This window comes from Scyliorhinus torazame, chromosome 10, assembly GCF_047496885.1.
Source record: "Scyliorhinus torazame isolate Kashiwa2021f chromosome 10, sScyTor2.1, whole genome shotgun sequence".
NCBI lineage: Eukaryota > Metazoa > Chordata > Chondrichthyes > Carcharhiniformes > Scyliorhinidae > Scyliorhinus > Scyliorhinus torazame.
Window position 1 is genome coordinate 25,248,656 of NC_092716.1, and position 18,489 is coordinate 25,267,144.

The 18,489-nt window shown below is 50.2% G+C and overlaps 1 long non-coding RNA gene across 1 annotated transcript in view; it reads right to left on the reverse strand.

Moving 5' to 3' along the window:
* Positions 1-15,790, reverse strand: part of LOC140384805 (uncharacterized) — a 28,333-nt gene extending 12,543 nt beyond the window's left edge. Inside the window, exon 1 of the long non-coding RNA XR_011933141.1 lies at positions 15,444-15,790. This is a non-coding gene — a long non-coding RNA (uncharacterized lncRNA). The remainder of the gene's footprint in view (positions 1-15,443) is intronic.
* Between the last annotated feature and the right edge of the window lie 2,699 nt (positions 15,791-18,489).

Here is an 18,489-nt window from a genome sequence, read left to right on the forward strand (position 1 = left end):
GTAAGCACAAGTAGATTTAGAATGCACAGAAACTGTAACAGCAAAATGCACGCATCTGCCATTTGGACTTTGGTTTGTCACCTTCCCCTGAGTAAGATAAATTAACCCTTCATTCTGTGAAAAAGAGAAGTACGTCAGCATAAACCTGAGAATGACTTGAAACTTCATGGAGTAGGTAATCAAAGAAAAAAAAATCTGGTGTTGTTTGAACATTTTGTGCACAGTGGACAAGAAATAATTCTCAGGACATTGCGGCTGCACATTAAAGGTTAGCTCACAATAAATCTGTCTGCTATCCAGGGCACGTAGTACCAGAATGGCTCCTGGTACCAGTATAGATGACGCGGATGTTTGTCTTTAGTGCCTCCTCGATTCAGTTCATACGCTGAGGGCTCGATGAGCACCACTCTCAAACTGGATTGTTCTCATCTGCAGAACCATGAGATTAGCATTTGGGCTTCATGCCATGTGGATGCTGAGTTTCAGTTTAATTACAAAATTACAAAGAGGTAGATTTCTTGCCCAGGCTGAAAGTAAGGGATTCCACACGGCCTCCGAGGGATATCGTTTTTACATTTCATTGGTCAAAGGTTCTTGACTTTCTAGCCGAACATTGCCTTTATGGACCACAAAGAAATTAGTTGTTGATGGATAAACTTACTTGCAGGTTCAAGGCTTGGGTGCAGGACAATCAAGGGTGAAAAACGTTGCAGAGAAAAACATTTAGCTTCACCTTACTATTATTGTTCATGTAAAAAGGCACCTAATTACCTGCATACTGACGATGTTCAGATGTAGATGATCCTACACCAGCAGGGATTACATTACCCCCCATGTTACATTGATCGGTTGCTAATAGTACCAAAGAAAACAGAGGCACTCACCATCACTAATCCTCTCTCTCACATATACACACGCACACGCGTGTATCATACCTTAAAAAAAGCAAATGTATACAATGAAAATTGCCACCTTGTAAACCTCATTGACGAGAAGCAAGATGGGCATTTTTATTATTTGTACAAATTTAAGTACTAAACTTTAAAATAACACTGATTATAGAGATTTGAAAGAGGGGCAAAAAGAATTATACTGGGCATTGCCATATCAGGAAGCAATCTGGGATAAACCATTCTATTAGTGGAAAAGAAAAAATTGAGGAGCACGATCCAAGATGTTAAAATATTTTCAGTGTGAGTGTGGGGCTGGAAGTACCATAAGAGTGTGACACGATTTTAGATGCATTGATAACAGGAGTTATACATAGTTGTTAGAAGTGAGTTTTTTTCGGTACATGGAGAAGATTTGAACCAAAGCATTTAATAATAATAATAATCTTTATTGTCACAAGTAGGTTTACACTAACACTGCAATGAAGTTACTGTGAAAAGCCCCTAGTCGCCACATTCCGGCACCTGTTCAGGTTCAAAGAGGGAGAATTCAGAATAACCAATTCACGTAACAGCACGCCTTTCGGGACTTGTGGGAGGAAAGTGGAGCACCCGGAGGAAACCCACGCAGAAAAGGGGAGAACGTGCAGACTCCGCATAAACAGTGACCCAAGCCGGGAATTGAACCTGGGACCCTGGACTTGTGAAGCAACAGTGCTACCCACTGTGTTACCACCATCACCTACGCAGACAACTCATGGAGTAGAGTTTGCAGGCATTGTCAGCATGAGTCACATGTCATGACAGAATCCTGATTTAGCAAATAATTTCAGAGGTTTATATATAAGCTACTGGTGTCACAGTGGTCTGACAAGACAATGCTTGCAAGAATGGATTGGAAATGGTAGAAGATGATGGCAGTAAAGAGCAATGTCATCATCATAAAATAGATGAAACACAAATAGTGAAATGCAATAGAATCCTTTTATGCATGAAAATTAAAATAAGTGACATGAAACCAGTTGTGGTTGAAGGCATTTCAGAAATTTATTTCCTGTCTCTACTGTCTATGTGCCCAGTTTACCACCGCAATAGATCCATTCGTATGACTCAAAAAGCTTGGATGATAAATGAATAATTTACAGTGGATGAAACTACTTTAACTGGAAAACATCAATGTGGTTTAAAATAGAAAACATAGTTTCACTGAGAAAGACATTATTCTATTATCCATTTACCACTAAATTTACACAGTGTGGGGTAGACCACAAAACATCAGACTGGCCTCTAGAGTTTAGTAAGGAGACTATGATTTCCAGACTTTTACATTATATTTAGCTCTTTGCTCCCCTTTGCAAAGAAAACTAACGGCTGCAAAATTGAATTGTCAATGTGCAAAATGCAGAATAGTTGAACAAATGTGCGACCCGGATGCACAATGGTCAGCACTGTTGCTTCACAGCTCCAGGGTCCCAGGTTCGATTCCCGGCTTGGGTCACTGTCTGTGCGGAGTCTGCACATTCTCCCAGTATCTGCATGGGTTTCCTCCGGGTTCTCCGGTTTCCTCCCACAGTCCAAAGATGTGCAGGTTAGGTGGATTGGCCATGATAAATTGCCCACAGTGTCCAAGGAGGTTAGGTGGGGTTACTGGGTTATGGGGATAGGGTGGAGGTGTGGGCTTGGGTAGGCAAAACTCAGCGGGAAGACAGCAGAGTAATGTTGTGACATCATGGTCATTTAATAATGGGAAAAGCAACTTAGTTAAATGAAGGCAGACTAAATAGCGCAGACAAATAATCAAAGAATTGTTGAAGCTTAAAGCACAGGTAAAGAACCATCCAACCCATTATACCTGTACCCACTCTTCAAAATTGCAGTTGTGTTTTGTCCCACACACCCATTTTTTGTCCCAACTTGGTGTGTTCCGAATCTTCAAGTAACGAGTGAAAGAAAATCTCCTCATCCCACTTCCGATCTTTTGCCAATGATATTAAAGCTGATACATCTGATTATTGACCCATTCTCCGGAGGGGACAGCCCTTCTCTCTCTAAAGTTCCTGTCGCTTTGCAAACCTCTATTATCATAGAATTTACAGTGCAGAAGTAGCCCATCGAGTCTGCACCGGCTCTTGGAAAGAGCACCCTACCCAAGCCCACACGCCCACTCTATCCCCATAACCCAGTAACCCTACCCAACACTAAGGGCAATTTAGCATGGCCAATCCACCTAACCTGCACATCTTTGGACTGTGAGAGGAAACCGGAGCACCCGGAGGAAACCCACGCACACACGGGGAGGATGTGCAGACTCCGCACAGACAGTGACCCAAGCTGGGAATCGAACCTGGGACCCTGGAGCTGTGAAGCATTTGTGCTAACCACTATGCTACCGTGCTGTCCGCACGGTTCTATAATGGCAGGGAAAAATGCATAGACAAAAACTTACAGGAAGCAAAACACTGGTCTGAATCACTAAGGTTAGACAAAACAGCAGTTGAATAACTGGAGGCAGAGGAATGAAGTAAAGCAGTTATAATACTCAGTGACCTGAGCGATGAAGTCAGTGATGGCAACTCCGACAGCTGCTGTAGAACCAAAGCTGCTGTCATTCATGATCTAACTTCCACCACCTCCTACAGTTTGCTAAATGTGAAGGAAAGCACAGAACGGGTATCCTGACCATCAAGTCTTAAAATGGTTTTGCTCAGAGCAGCAGGAGTGTGGTGCAATGAATGGCAGTGGAATTAGAGAAACGGCGCATGCTCTCCACTCCTTGTGACTGCATCCATGCACCCTCACCAACCCTCCATCCTGTGCCCCAGTTGGTGCCAAAGGACAGCTGGGCCCAACATCCCCAGACTCAGTCAGACATAACAGGCGGGATTCTCCCGTCTCCGACGCCGAAATCGTGTTCGTCGATTGGCCGGATAATCCACATTGGCGCCGAAATCCGGGGTTCCGCCACTTTCGTGATGCTCCGCCCCCTCCAAAACGGCCTGCTGTAGGACATTACCCGAGGCCCTCCCCACGGATGCTCCTCCCCCGATGGGACGAGTTCTCAACAGCATCAGTCGCGGATGGTATATTTTTCCAGGAACTCGGCGTGACCAAGTTCATGGGGGGGGGGGGAGCTGATCCGTGGGCAGAGGTGCTTTGGCGGGGGCCGGGGGCACTGGTGGGAGTGGTCCGGGGATGGCGAGCCTGGCCAAAGGGGGTCACTATTTGGTAGGTTGGGTCCACGAGTGTCCTGAGCCATGTTGCACAGCGTGGCCGCTGCAGGCCCCCGGCGTGCGCATGCGCGGCCACAGACACGGCAATTCTCTGGCCACATCCGCGGCTAGTGCCGGGGGGGGGGGGGGGGTCCCTACACTATGTGCCTGCTAGCCCCCCACCAGACGCAGGATCGGTGGCTGTTTTGCCCCGTTTTTTCGGTCGTAAAACGCCATCGTTCTCACGCCGGTGTCAGCACTTAGTCTCAAAATCGGAGAATCCAGCCCAACATCTCAAGATCACCCAGCTTGGCCATCCCTGAGTGGCTGAACAGCAGCTTTCCATATGACATGCTGGAGGCACTGGAGACACCACCTGAGACAGGCACTATGGGGTTTCAAATGTGTCACCTTGAGCTTTTGAAGCTTTTTGATAATTTAATAGACTGTGTATGACCGCAAAAGAGAGATGACTGAATACTTTTCCCAATCAACCATGCCTGGACTGCTGGGTTTAATTTTATGCAGATAATTTATAGTATCACCTAACTATCCTCCACTCACTGCATGGAGAAATAATCCTGATTTTATCAGGAGCCGTGGCAGCAATTTTAATCATGAGTTCTGCTCCTGTAGTGCATTGAAACTTTATTTAAGCAGACTCTGTTTGCTGCAAAATGGAAGCCCCACCATAAGCCCTCCTCCCCTTGTATCTCCTTGTCAATGTTACAGTTTTGTGCTTGTTATCAGAATGTTTTGCCTCAACAATGTCAAAGCTTCGCCTTATATAAAAAAAGAAGAAAAACTTACATTCATATAGAGCCTTTCCTGACCTAGGACATCCCAAAGTGCTTCACAACCAAAGTTGCTGTAAAAAGGTGGCGATGAGTCATTCTCGGTTAAGTATTTTTCTGCTAACCTGAGTAAACTCCTGGGTCACTTCAGGAAGCATTGGAAGTCAACCATGCCGACTAGTGTCACCCAAAGGCCAGAGGGATAGGAAAGCATGCCCTCTTCCCTGATGAACATCGGTGCATCTACTGGTTCGTTCATACAATTCAGCAGATTTCATCGTCACCTTTTTCTGGGACGAGTCCACATATGACCAAAATGTATTCCGTTTAATTTCACAATTTTCCACAGTGGGATTTGTCAACTGGTGACCTCGGAGTTTCCAATCCATTATGAAATCATTACTGCCAATTAAAGTTCCAATCTGCAACATGACGCCCAACAATTTCAAGGATCCTCAACAATTTCATTGTTCACCCAGCATTAAAAGGGTACACACCTTCATTTTATTTCAAGTGGCGTATAATGTTTAGCATTCCTTTGCCTATGTGTCACTACTCTACCCTGCCACATAATAAGATCATTCCAAAATGTAATTAAAAAATTATGCAAAGAATAACAAACATAGGGTTGCAAACTTTAGTCATGAATCAATCTTAAGGTTCCAATTCCACAAGCTTTTCTATTAAAGTCACATCCACTTGACCATTACTGCCCCTTAGCATACCTGATCAGCAAGCATCTACTTTTCTGGAAACAAATGATGCTACAAGAGGTGGAACTAGATCTTGGAAACAGATTCAATAAACAGAAAAACTGCAGATAACCGGTAATGCACTGTAAAGACCAGAGCACTATTGGGTAATGAACCAATGTTCCCGTTAAAATGTTGCTTGTTGTGGCCATTGTTTTCAATGCACAGTACCTTGAACAATTTTCTTCTGTTGCTACACATGTGAGGTCTGTGTGGTACCTCCCAAGCTGCTATGCAGCTAGGCATACATTTGGCTGAGCAGGAATATTGATAGCCACCAAGAGATCCAATTGGGAAATCAGGAAGAATTGCTGAACCTGCGGAGTGGTTGGGATGTGGAATTTGCCACCATAAGGAACAATGCAGGTGAATAACAGTCATGTATTTAAGGAGAATCCAGAAAAATACATGAGGGAGAAATAAATAGGTGATGCTGATAGAGTTACATGAAAAGGATGGGAGGATGCTCATATGCGCACATACACCAGCATGCATCATTTGGGCTGAATGATCCATTTCTGTGCGGTACATTATATTTAATTATATGTGCTATAAAATATAGAGAGTGACATGTATCATGATGCAAACCACTGGCTTCTATCCCAGATAAACACTGTATGAATAGTTCATATCTGGCTTCCTATGATCTATAGAAGTATGAAATATATGAGAACCTAATATTTTGGCAGATCAGTCTAACCTTCGAACATTAATGTTATAAATGACTAGAAGTGGGAGGTTTATGCCATATGCCACAACATATCCACTTCACATTATAATATATTGGATCAGAAAAGGCACAATCTACATTTTGAGTGGTTCTACACACTATTTGCCAGATCAGCTGATAATAGTTCAGGGAACTGGCTGTTTACAGATAAAAATATTTGAATACAATATTAAACAGTTTTGCTTTTCTCATGTAAACAGAGTTCTTGTAATTCAGATCTTTCAGAATCTGTTATACAATTGGATACAGTACTTCGGGGATAATTCATTGTAAAATTAACATTAGGTGCCACGTAGGATGTTAGTAAACAGCACGGTAGCATAGTGGTTAGCACAGTTGCTTCACAGCTCCAGGCTCCCAGGTTCGAATACCGGCTGGGTCACTGCTGTGTGGAGTCTGGACATTCTCCCCGTGTCTGCGTGGTTCCCTCCAGGTGCTCCAATTTCCTCCCACAGTCCAAAGATGTGTGGGTTAGATGGATTGGCCATGCTAAATTGCCCTTAGTGTCCAAAAAATGTTAAACTGGGGTTACGGAAATAGGGTAGATATGTGGGCTTCAGTCGGGTGCTCTTTGTAAGGGCTGGTGCAGACTCGATGGGCTGAATGGCCTCCTTCTGCATTGTAAATTCTATGATTCTATGAAAATGGGCTGGTTTAGCACAGCGGGCTCAACAGCTGGCTTGTAATGCAGAACAATGCCAGCAGCGCGGGTTCAATTCCCGTACAGGCCTCCTTGAACAGGCGCCGGATTGTGGGGACTAGGGGGTTTTCACAGTAACTTCATTGAAGCCTACTTGTGACAATTTGTGATTATTATTATTAAAATGGGCGTGATTCAGTGATTGCGTTGCGCCCGGCACGGGACCGGGCACAGCGGGTGAATCCCGGGAGAGCGCCAATTTGGGCTCCACGCCGGGTGCCGCGCCGATCGCAAGCCACCTGACTCGCAATCTGGATTTCGCTCTATCTGCATATATAGATGAGCCATTATGCTCAATTAAATAACCGAATGCCGGATTCACCCGGCAACCAGGAGTCAATGGTTGCGCATGTGAGACCTCACCAGGGCAACGTTTAGCACTGGTCTGCACAGACGATACCTCGTGGGCTGGGGGAGGGGATTCAGAGGCTATTAGAGAGCCCCGTGTGGTCTGGGACAGGGCAGGATAGTACACTGGCACACCCCCTGGTACCTGGGCACCATGGCACTCCCAGCCTGGCACCTTTGCAGTGCTACCATGGCCTCCTGGCAGTGCCACCCTGGCACTGTCAGGGTGCCCAGGTGACAATGCCATGGTGCCAGTGGCACCCCCAGGGTATGACTCTGGCAGTATCAGACTGATCGGGTGCCAGGTTGGCACCACCAGGGATCAGGCCCGGAGTCGGGCCAAGCGGCCCTTGCCAATTGGGGGGGTGAGTGGAAGTGTCAAATGGGGGGGGTCACTTAAGCGGGGGAGCATGTGACCCTGGCTGCCATTCAAAATGGCAGCTATTCCTGCTGGAGAGATCAAGTGAGGAGAAACTCCTAAGACCAAAAGAAACGGTGCTGTTGAATGGTGGGGTGATTGTCGGCGCTGCACCCGTCAAATGCATCCAAAAGTGGATTTAAACTTTTGTCCGCCAGGGGCAGCACGGTGGCGCAGTGGTCAGCCCTGCTGCCTCACATCACCGAGGTATCAGGTTCGATCCCAGCTCTGTTCCAGGATCCCTGTTCGTGTGCAGTTTGCACATTCTCCCCGTATTTGTGTGGGTTTCTCCCCCACAACCCAAAGAGGTGGAAAAAATAATAATTAGGAACTGTGAACTCAATTTTAAAAGTATTATAAATACCAGATAATCTCATTTAGTGGGATAAGTAGAGGGGTCAATGTTATTCATGGAACAATAAGAATTCTCTGTTGCTCTTTAAATGCCTTTTGATCTCTTAAGTTTACCTCAGAAGAGTTTTTGGTTTCTTCTGAAAGATGACTCCACTTACACTGCAATGCTTTCTTAATACTGCACAGGATTTCCTACAGTAAAATCCTGATCCAAAAATATATAAATGAGCTGTCTTCCTCATAGAAAATGGGAACAGCACTTCCGGTTGCTGCTATGCCGAAGTAGGTCGCACGGTCGGCAGCTCCCGCCGATAACGGGCCTTTTTAAGGAGCTCCAGCAGCACTTTGACGATGATTCCCGGTGTGGGAAGGAAACAGTGAGGGTCCCCCAGCGCTGTATGGAGTGGACCAGGAGTGGGGTGGTTAAAAAAGTGGCTTTAGAGAAGAGAGGAGAACGGGTACGAAAAAGCAAGATGGCAGCTGGCGGGGATCAGGCAGCGTGGGCCCAGTGGTTACGGGAGCAGCACGAGTTTTTAAGAAGCTGCTTTGCGGATTTAAAGACAGAGATACTGGCCCTTATGAAGGCGTCAATTGAAAGGTTGGTGGAGACCCAGAAGACGCAGGGGACAGCGATCAAGGAGGTGCAGCAGAAGGCCTCTGATAATGAGGATGAGAGTCTGGGCCTGGCGGTTAGAGTGGAGGTGCACGAGGCGCTGCACAAAAAATGGCAGGAGAAGCTGGAGGACCTGCAGAATAGGTCAAGGAGGCAGAACCTGTGATTCTGGGTCTCCCTGAAGGCGTGGAGGGGTCGGATGCTGGGGCGTATGTGACCACGATGCTGGGTACAGTGTTGGGCGCGGGGGCCTTCCCGAGGCTCCTGGAACTGGATGGGGCGCACAGAGTCCTGGCAAGGAGGCAGAGGGTGAATGAGCCGCCGAGAGTTATGGTGGTAAGGTTCCACCGCTTCACCGACAAGGAGTGTGTCCTGCGATGGGCGAAGAAGGAGCGGAGCAGCAGGTGAGAGAACATTGAGATCCGTATTTATCAGGACTGGAGTGCAGAGCTGGCCAAGAAGCGGGCAGGATTCAACCGGGCCAAGGCGATCCTCCACGGAAAGGGGGTGAAGTTCGGGCTGTTATAACCGGTGAGGCTGTGGGTTACATATCAGGACCGGCACCACTATTTCGACACGCCGGACGAGGCGTGGACTTTCATCAAGAATGAGAAGCTGGACTCGAGCTAATGGACTGCAGTATGTTGTGGGGGTTGTTGGTGGGGGGAGGGGGCGGTGTTATGTTGGGGTTTTTCCCGTGTTTTCTTGTGTTTTTGTGGCCCCTTTGCCCTGGGCCCTTGAGGTTTTGGGCGAGGTCGCAGTTGCATCACAGGAGGTGGGGTCGGCCCAGACAAGGAGCGCGGTTTACCCGCGAAATGGTGGGGGTGGCACCTGAAGCTGGGGGTGTGAGTGTACGGTACTTTGTTTTGTTTTTCTTTCTCTGTTCACACGGGGTGTAGGGGGGGACTCTCTCTACCCCACTTAGGTGGGGGGGAGGGGGGTTGGAGATTTGTAAGGGGAACCCACAGGGGAATTGGAGGTGGAGGCGGGAGCTGCCGGGGTCAGCATGAGTCAGCTGACTTATGGGAGTGCAATGGGGGGGTAGGGGGTTAAGCGGATGCTTGACTGGGAGGGGGGGGTTAAGGGGGGTGCTGGGATGCTGCTGTGCTGACTGAGGGGGATCCGATGTTAAAGGGGAGAGTCGGGATGGGGAGCCTCCGCCTGGGGGGCTGGAGGGTGCGGGAGGCACGGGCACGTGGCTGGCCTAAAAAAGGAGATGGCTAGTCGGCAAGGAGGGGGTTAGGATAGCCCCCCAATCAGGCTGATCACGTGGAACGTGAGAGGCCTGAATGGGCTGGTCAAGAGGGCCCGTGTGTTTTCGCACTTAAAGGGGCTAAAGGCAGATGTAGCCATGCTACAAGAAACTCACCTGAAGATCGCAGATCAAACCAGGCTGAGGAAAAATGGATGGGGCAGGTTTTCCACTCAGGGCTGGATGCAAAGAACAGGGGGGTTGCAATTTTGGTGAGCAAGCGGGTGGCATTTGAGGCGGCTGGTATTGTGGCGGATGAAGGCGGTCGATATGTTATGGTGAGTGGCAGGTTGCAGGGGGCCCGGGTTGTGCTAGTGAATGTGTATGCTCTGAACTGGGACGATGCATGGTTCATAAAGCGGATTTTGAGTAGGATTCCGGATCTGGGGCGAAATTCTCCGGAAACAGCGCGATGTCCGCGAACTGGCGCCCAAAACGGCGCAAATCAGACGGGCATCGCGCCACCCCAAAGGTGCGGAATGCTCCGCATCTTTGGGGGCCGAGCCCCAACCTTGAGGGGCTAGGTTGGCGCCGGATGAATTTCCGCCCCGCCAGCTGGCGGAAAAGGACTTTGGTGCCTCGCCAGCTGGCGCGGAAATGACATCTCCGGGTGGCGCATGCGCGGGAGCATCAGCGACCGCTGACGGCATTCCCGCGCATGCGCAGTGGGGGGAGTCTCTTCTGCCTCCGCCGTGGTGGAGACCGTGGTGGAGGCGGAAGGGAAAGAGTGCCCCACAGCACAGGCCCGCCCGCGGATCGGTGGGCCCCGATCGCGGACCAGGCCACCGTGGGGGAACCCCCCGGGGCCAGATAGCCCCGCGCCCCCCCCAGGACCCCGGAGCCCGCCCGCGCCGCCTTGTCCCGCTGGTAAGGTAGGTGGTTTAATTTACGTCGGCGGGAAAGGCATTTTAGCGGCGGGACTTCGGCCCATCCTGGCCGGAGAATCGCGCGGGGGGGCCCACCAACCGGCGCGGCGCGATTCCCGCCCTGGCCGAATATCCGGTGCCGGAGACTTCGGCAACCACCGGGGGCGGGATTCACGCCAGGCCCCGGCGATTCTCCGACCCGGCGGGGGGGTCGGAGAATCTCGCCCCTGGAGCCATGCAGTTTGGTAATGGGGGGGGGACTTTAACACGGTCCTGGACCCGGCACTGGATCGGTCTAGGTCGAGGTCAGGTAAGAGGCCGGCAGCGGCCAAGGTCCTGAGGGGGTTCATGGACCAGGTGGGGGGAGTGGATCCGTGGAGATTTGCCAGCCCAAGGGCAAAGGAGTTGTCCTTCTTCTCCCATGTACACAAGGCTTACTCGCGGATAGATTTTTTTGCGGTAAGCAGGGTGCTAATCCCGAGAGTGGAGGGGGTGGAGTATTCGGCCATTGTGATCTCGGACTGGGTGGAGTTGGGGCTGGGAGAGGAGAGAGGAAAAAAACATTTTTTTAAAGAAAATATGAATAGGAGTAGGTCATTCAGCCCAGCAAGACTGCTCCGCCATTCAAACAGATCATGGCTCATCATTTCCCTGCATACAATATTTCCCGACCATCCCGATATCCCATGATGTCATGGAGCATTGCGGAGGCCAAGCGTAAACAGTGAGATGAGAGCGCAGAATCCAGAGTGCCCCACCCACCCACCTCACTACCCGCCAAACCTGTGGCAGAGCCTGCGGATCCAGGACTGGGCTGTTCAGCCTCCGTGGAACCCACCTCCATTTCAGGGACAGTGACCTGGGGTTGGGATCGGACCCAGGTCCTCAGCGGCGTAGGCAGCTGTGCTAACCACTGTGCCACTGTGCCATCCTGCTCATTTATGATACTGTGTGCAAATTGACTGCCACATTTGACGACATTATGACAACGACTTCAATTCAAAAGTATTTCACTACAAGTTAGAAGTTTTGGATACAGAAAGTGAAGGCTGCTGGGACGGCATTGGTTCTTATACCCCGCCTCTCAGGGCGGAGCTATGTACGTTAGCCAATGGTAGACTCCTAGGTCTATCCAATGGTCATCCACCTCTCAGGTACTGCAATACCTGGTATTATCACATTCACCCCATGTTAAAAAAGAACCCAGCGGGGTGACGGCCAGCGTTACTGTCGCCTTTTGCATGGTAGGACCAGGTATGGAGGTACCGTGATGTCGAGGGTAACAGAAAAAGTTTTTTTTTGTTTTATGGTGCAGCAATCAGACGATCGGGTGGCCTGGTCGTCCTTCTGGAGCATCTGGGCTTCGGCGATGATCCTGGTGGGGGCCCCGGCGGTTGTGGCTCCGGGAACGTGGTGTCTTCCTCCCAGGCAGCTTCGTCACCCCTAGGCGGCGCTGTTGGGGCGAAATGTGGGCAGGGGGAGGGGCGCCGATAGGGGGCGTCGGTGCCTGTTCGGCGCTGGGTAGGGGCGGCGGCAGTACTGACCCTCCGGTCAGGTGCTGCGGGGAGGGTGGGGGTGGGGGTGGGGGCAATGGTGCAGGTGCGCGTGGGGCTCCGGCGGGCGGCAGGTCCCGAAGGGAGACCGTGTCTTGGCGGCCGTCGGGGAACGCTACGTAGGCGTACTGGGGGTTGGCATGCAGCAGGTGGACCCTCTCGACCAACGGGTCCGACTTGTGTGCCCTCACATGTTTCCGCAGCAGGACGGGTCCGGGTGTCGCTAGCCAGGTTGGGAGCGAGGTCCCAGAGGAGGACCTCCTGGAGAAAACAAGGAAATGTTTATGAGGTGTCTGGTTTGTGGTAGTACAAACTACCACAAACCAGACACCTCATAAACAAATTCAGGTATCTGCAGGTGCGGGTCTTCCTACGTAAACAGGTGTCAACCTTCCCGCTTCTACCGCTAAGGGGGGTCAGGACAGGGTAGTTTCCAGAGGGTGGGTAGGAGAAGGGAGCGTCTCTGCCATCTACAAGGAACTTATGGGGTCGGAGGTGACACAGACCGAGGAGCTGAAGCGCAAGTGGGAGGAGGAGCTGGGAGAAGATATAGAGGATGGTCTATGGGCGGACGCGTTGAGTAGAGTCAATGTGTCCGCAACATATGCCAGGCTCAGCTTGATACAATTCAAGGTCGTTCACCGGGCTCACATGACAGTGGCCTGGATGAGCAGATTCTTTGGGGTGGGAGACAGGTGTGCAAAATGTGCAGGAGGACCGGCGAACCATGTCCACATGTTCTGGACATTTCCAAAACTTAGAGGATTTTGGCAGGGGTTTGCAGATGTCATGTCCACGGTGTTAAAAACAAGGGTGGCACTGAGTCCAGAGGTGGCGATTTTCGGAGTGTCGGAAGACCCGGGAATCCAGGAGGAGAAAGAGGCAGACGTTCTGGCCTTCGCTTCCCTGGTAGCCCGGAGACGGATACTATTAGCTTGGAGGGACTCAAAGCCCCCGAAGTCGGAGACCTGGCTATCGGACAAGGCTACCTTTCTCTGTTTGGAGAAAATCAAGTTCGCCTTGAGCGGGTCACTGTTAGGATTCACCCGGAGGTGGCAACCCTTCGTTGACTTCTTCACGGAAAATTAATCGTCAGCAGAAGGGGGGGGGGGGGGGTTAGTTTAGCTTAGAGTACGGGGTTAATAAAGGTCGGAGTGTAAGGAAGGGAGACGGCTTTTGCACTATGTTTATAGTTTCCTGTACATTGTTTATTTTGTTTTTGTTACAATACCAAAAGTACCTCAATAAAATGTTTATTAAAAAAAAGAAGACAATCAGGACACCTGCTCTTATCAGTCGTGGCATAGATTATAACAGCAAGGGGTTTATGTTGGAGCTGTACAAAACTTTGGTTCGTGCGCAGCTGGAGTACTGTGTGCATTTCTGGTCACCGCGCTTTCGGAAGGATGTGATTTTGCTGCAGAGGGTGCAGAGGAGATTCACCAGGATGTTAGCTCTCAAGAGAGGTTGGATAAGCTCGGGTTGTTTTCTTTAGAGCAGCGAAGGCTGAGAGGGAACCTTATTGAAGTGTATAAAATTATGAGGGGAAGAGACAAGGTGGGTAGGAAGCAGTTGTTTGCCTTAGTTGAAGGGTCAATAATGAGGAGGCATAATTTTAAGGTGAAGGGTAGGAAGTTTAGAGGAGATTTGAAGAAACATTTTTTCATCCAGAGGGTGATAGGAGTCTGGAATACAGTGCCTAGTGAAGCCATCTAAGATGGCCACCTGCAAATGACCATGGGAATTATGGCCAACCCAGGACTCAGACAGTTATAGAGCCTATGTGCATCTGAAACACAGGTAACCAGACCTGATCAAAACCTCCACTCGTTTGAATTTTAATCGCCCATTTTCCCAGGACTATAGAACTCCAATCAAGCAACCGGTACAGCCACAGACTGATCGGCGCCACTCCCCTTACTCAGAAAGCACAACTGCCAAGGTCAATGACCGCTAAGGACCCGCCCAGCTACCAAGGCACCCGCCCCTTTATTGGCCGAAATCGAAGACAGCGATCAGAGCCCTGTCGAACTATTCGGTCCAAGGTTAAGGACCGCCCCAAAGAGCGTGAAACCCCAGAGGGATAAAAGAGAGCGCAGCCATGTGTTCTGTCTCTTTTGGATCCGGCCTGTGCCAACCCAATCGTAGCAGGAACAGCCAGCTAAGTTCAAGACCAACGATCGCTACCTGACGGATGAGCCCAGCAGAGACAGAACCACTATCTTCGAACCAGCCAAGTGAAATCCAGATAAAGGCTGTATCCATTTGCACAGTGCCGATCGCCCTGAAGTTAAGTATAGGTTATTGTAGCTGATAGGTATAGTTTAACTCGTAGTAGATATTGTGTTTGCATGTCGAGATAACTCTTGTGTATGTAAATAAACCATCTTCTGAACTAACTCACTGGTTGTGTGGTCATTTGATCGATATAAGGGACGGCTTGCGGTTCACTAAGATAAATAGAAATACCCACAGTATTGGCGAGGTTGTTGGGTGGGACCGAAAAACACCAACACTAGTAGGCTAGTGGAGGTGGGAATCCTCAGTCTTTAAAAGTACGTGGACGAGCACTTGAGATGTTGTAATATTCAAGGCGATGGGCCAAGTGGTGTAGATTTAGTGTCGTTTTGCGGGTTCAGACTCGATGGGCCGAAGGGCCGCTTCTGTACTGTATGACTTTAGATCTCATGTGAATTTACCATCCTAAATTAACTTACCACAGTTAATAGTAAAGGGCTGTGAAAGCAGCTTGGACAAATCTGGCACAAATCTAAACGTATGCATATAGATCCAGTTTTAAAAATTGGACCAGAACCAGACATTGTCATTCTTCAGTCCATTTCTGGAAAAGTTGCAGTCATTCCAACAGCACATCTGATATTATTAAAAATCAGCCAATTCTAAGCCATTCTGTTTCCCAGTCTGCAGGACAACACGCCTATTACTTACTGATAACGTACTCACTTGTATCAGTTCATATCCCGGAGTGGAGAAATGAGTGAGACAGCGTTCAGGTCACGCCTGAATTCGCTCGGAGTGAAATTCGGACAGTGCTCCTGCAGGACTGAAAGAACCAGCACGCTGGCGGCAAAGAGGTGTTTCTATTGCTTCATTTCAGACACATTCCAGGGTAACCCAGACGGCAATTTCTGCTAAACTGTCAAAACGTACCCTCGCAGGGTTGGGGCGGGACTCGCCTGGAATAATAATACAAACACATTCGGAATAAAAGCTGCAATGGGTTTAAACAAGGATTTGCGCTTCAGCGATTAGCATTTTTAAACAATTCAACGAGCGTCCCACAGCCAAACAGTAGACTCACTGAGGGCCAGTGTAGGACAATAGGTGCCCCCCCCCCCTCCCACCAGGTCAGTGAGTCTGAGAATGATCCCCCCCCCCACCCATTCAGTGGGTCTGTGAATGCCCCAACCACTCAGTGAATCTGTGAATGACCCCCCTCCGTGAGTCTGTGAATGCCCCCCCCCTCAGTGAGGCTGTGACTGCACCCCCTCAGTGAGTCTGTGAATGCCCCCCCCCCTCAGTGAGTCTGTGAATGCCCCCCCCCCAGTGAGGCTGTGACTGCACCCCCTCAGTGAGGCTGTGAATATCCCCCCTCCTCAGTGAGTCTGTGAATATCCCTCCCCTCAGTGAGTCTGTGAATATCCCCCCCTCAGTGAGTCTGTGAATATCCCTCCCCTCAGTGAGTCTGTGAATATCCCCCCCTCAGTGAGTCTGTGAATGCCCCCCCTCAGTGAGGCTGTGAATATCCCCCCTCCTCAGTGAGTCTGTGAATATCCCTCCCCTCAGTGAGTCTGTGAATATCCCCCCCTCAGTGAGTCTGTGAATATTCCCCCCTCAGTGAGTCTTGGAATACCCCCCCCCCAGGGAGTCTGTGAATATCCCCCCCTCAGTGAGTCTGTGAATATCCCCCCCTCAGTGAGTCTGTGAATGCCCCCCCTCAGTGAGGCTGTGAATATCCCCCCTCCTCAGTGAGTCTGTGAATATCCCTCCCCTCAGTGAGTCTGTGAATATCCCCCCCTCAGTGAGTCTGTGAATATTCCCCCCTCAGTGAGTCTTGGAATACCCCCCCCCCAGGGAGTCTGTGAATATCCCCCCCTCAGTGAGTCTGTGAATATCCCCCCCTCAGTGAGTCTGTGAATGCCCCTCCTCAGTGAGGCTGTGAATATCCCCCCTCCTCAGTGAGTCTGTGAATATCCCTCCCCTCAGTGAGTCTGTGAATATTCCCCCCTCAGTGAGTCTTTGAATACCCCCCCCAGGGAGTCAGTGAATATCCCCCCTCAGTGAGTCTGTGAATATCCCTCCCCTCAGTGAGTCTGTGAATATCCCCCCCCTCAGTGAGTCTGTGAATGTTCCCCCCTCAGTGAGCCTTTGAATACCCCCCCCAGGGAGTCTGTGAATATCCCCCCTTCAGTGAGTATGTGAATATTCCCCCCTCAGTGAGTCTTTGAATACCCCCCCCCCCAGGGAGTCTGTGAATATCCCCCCCCCTCAGTGAGTCTGTGAATATTCCCCCCTCAGTGAGTCTATGAATATCCCCCCCTCAGTGAGTGTGTGAATATCCCCCCCTCAGTGAGTCTGTGAATATTCCCCCCTCAGTGAGTCTTTAAATACCCCCCCCAGGGAGTCTGTGAATATCCCCCCCCCTCAGTGAGTCTGTGAATATCCCCCCCTCAGTGAGGCTGTGAATGCCCCCCCTCAGTGAGGCTGTGAATATCCCCCCCTCAGTAAGTCTGTGAATATCCTCCCTCCCCAGTGAGTCTGTGAATATCCCCCCTCCTCAGTGAGTCAGTGAATATCCCCCCCCCTCAGTGAGTCTGTGAATGCACCCCCCTCAGTGAGTCTGTGAATATCCCCCCCTCAGTGAGTCTGTGAATATCCCCCCCCCCCCGCTCAGTGAGTCTGTGAATACTCCCCCCTCAGTGAGTCTGTGAATATCACCCCTCAGTGAGTCTGTGAATGCCCCCCCTCAGTGAGTGTGTGAATGGCCACTCAGTGAGTCTGTGAATATTCCCCCCCCTCAGTGAGTCTGTGAATATTCCCCCCCCCTCAGTGAGTCTGTGAATATCCCCCCTCCTCAGTGAGCCTGTGAATTTCCCTTCCCCAGTGACTCTGTGAATATTTCCCACCCCTCAGTGAGTCTGTGAATATCCCCCCCCCTCAGTGAGTCTGTGAATACTCCCCCCTCAGTGAGTCTGTGAATACTCCCCCCTCAGTGAGTCTGTGAATGCCCCCCCTCAGTGAGGCTGTGAATATCCCCCCTTCAGTGAGTCTGTGAATGCATCCCCCTCAGTGAGTCTGTGAATATCCCCCCTCCTCAGTGAGTCTGTGAATATCCCCCCCCCCAGTGAGTCGGTAAATATCCCCCCCCCCTCAGTGAGTCTGTGAATATCGCCCCCCTCAGTGAGTCTGTGAGTATCCCCCCCTTTAGTGAGTCTGTGAATATCCCCCCCTCAGTGAGCCTGTGAATATTCCCCCCTCAGTGAGTCTGTGAATATTCCCCCCTCATTGAGTCTGTGAATATTCCCCCCTCAGTGAGTCTGTGAATACTCCCCCCTCAGTGATTCTGCGACTATCCCCCCCCTCACAGAGTCTGTGAATATTCCCCCCTCAGTGAGTCTGTGAATATTCCCCCCTCAGTGAGTCTGTGAATATTCCCCCCTCAGTGATTCTGTGAATATCCCCCCCCTCAGTGAGTCTGTGAATATTCCCTCCTCAGTGAGTCTGTGAATACTCCCCCCTCAGTGAGTCTGTGAATATCCCCCCCTCAGTGAGTCTGTGAATATTCCCCCTCAGTGAGTCTGTGAATATCCCCCCTCCTCAGTGAGTCTGTGAACATTCCTCCCTCAGTGAGTCTGTGAATATTCCCCCCTCAGTGAGTCTGTGAATACTCCCCCCTCAGTGAGTCTGTGAATATTCCCCCCTCAGTGAGTCTGTGAATAATCCCCCCTCAGTGAGTCTGTGAATATCCCCCCTCCTCAGTGAGTCTGTG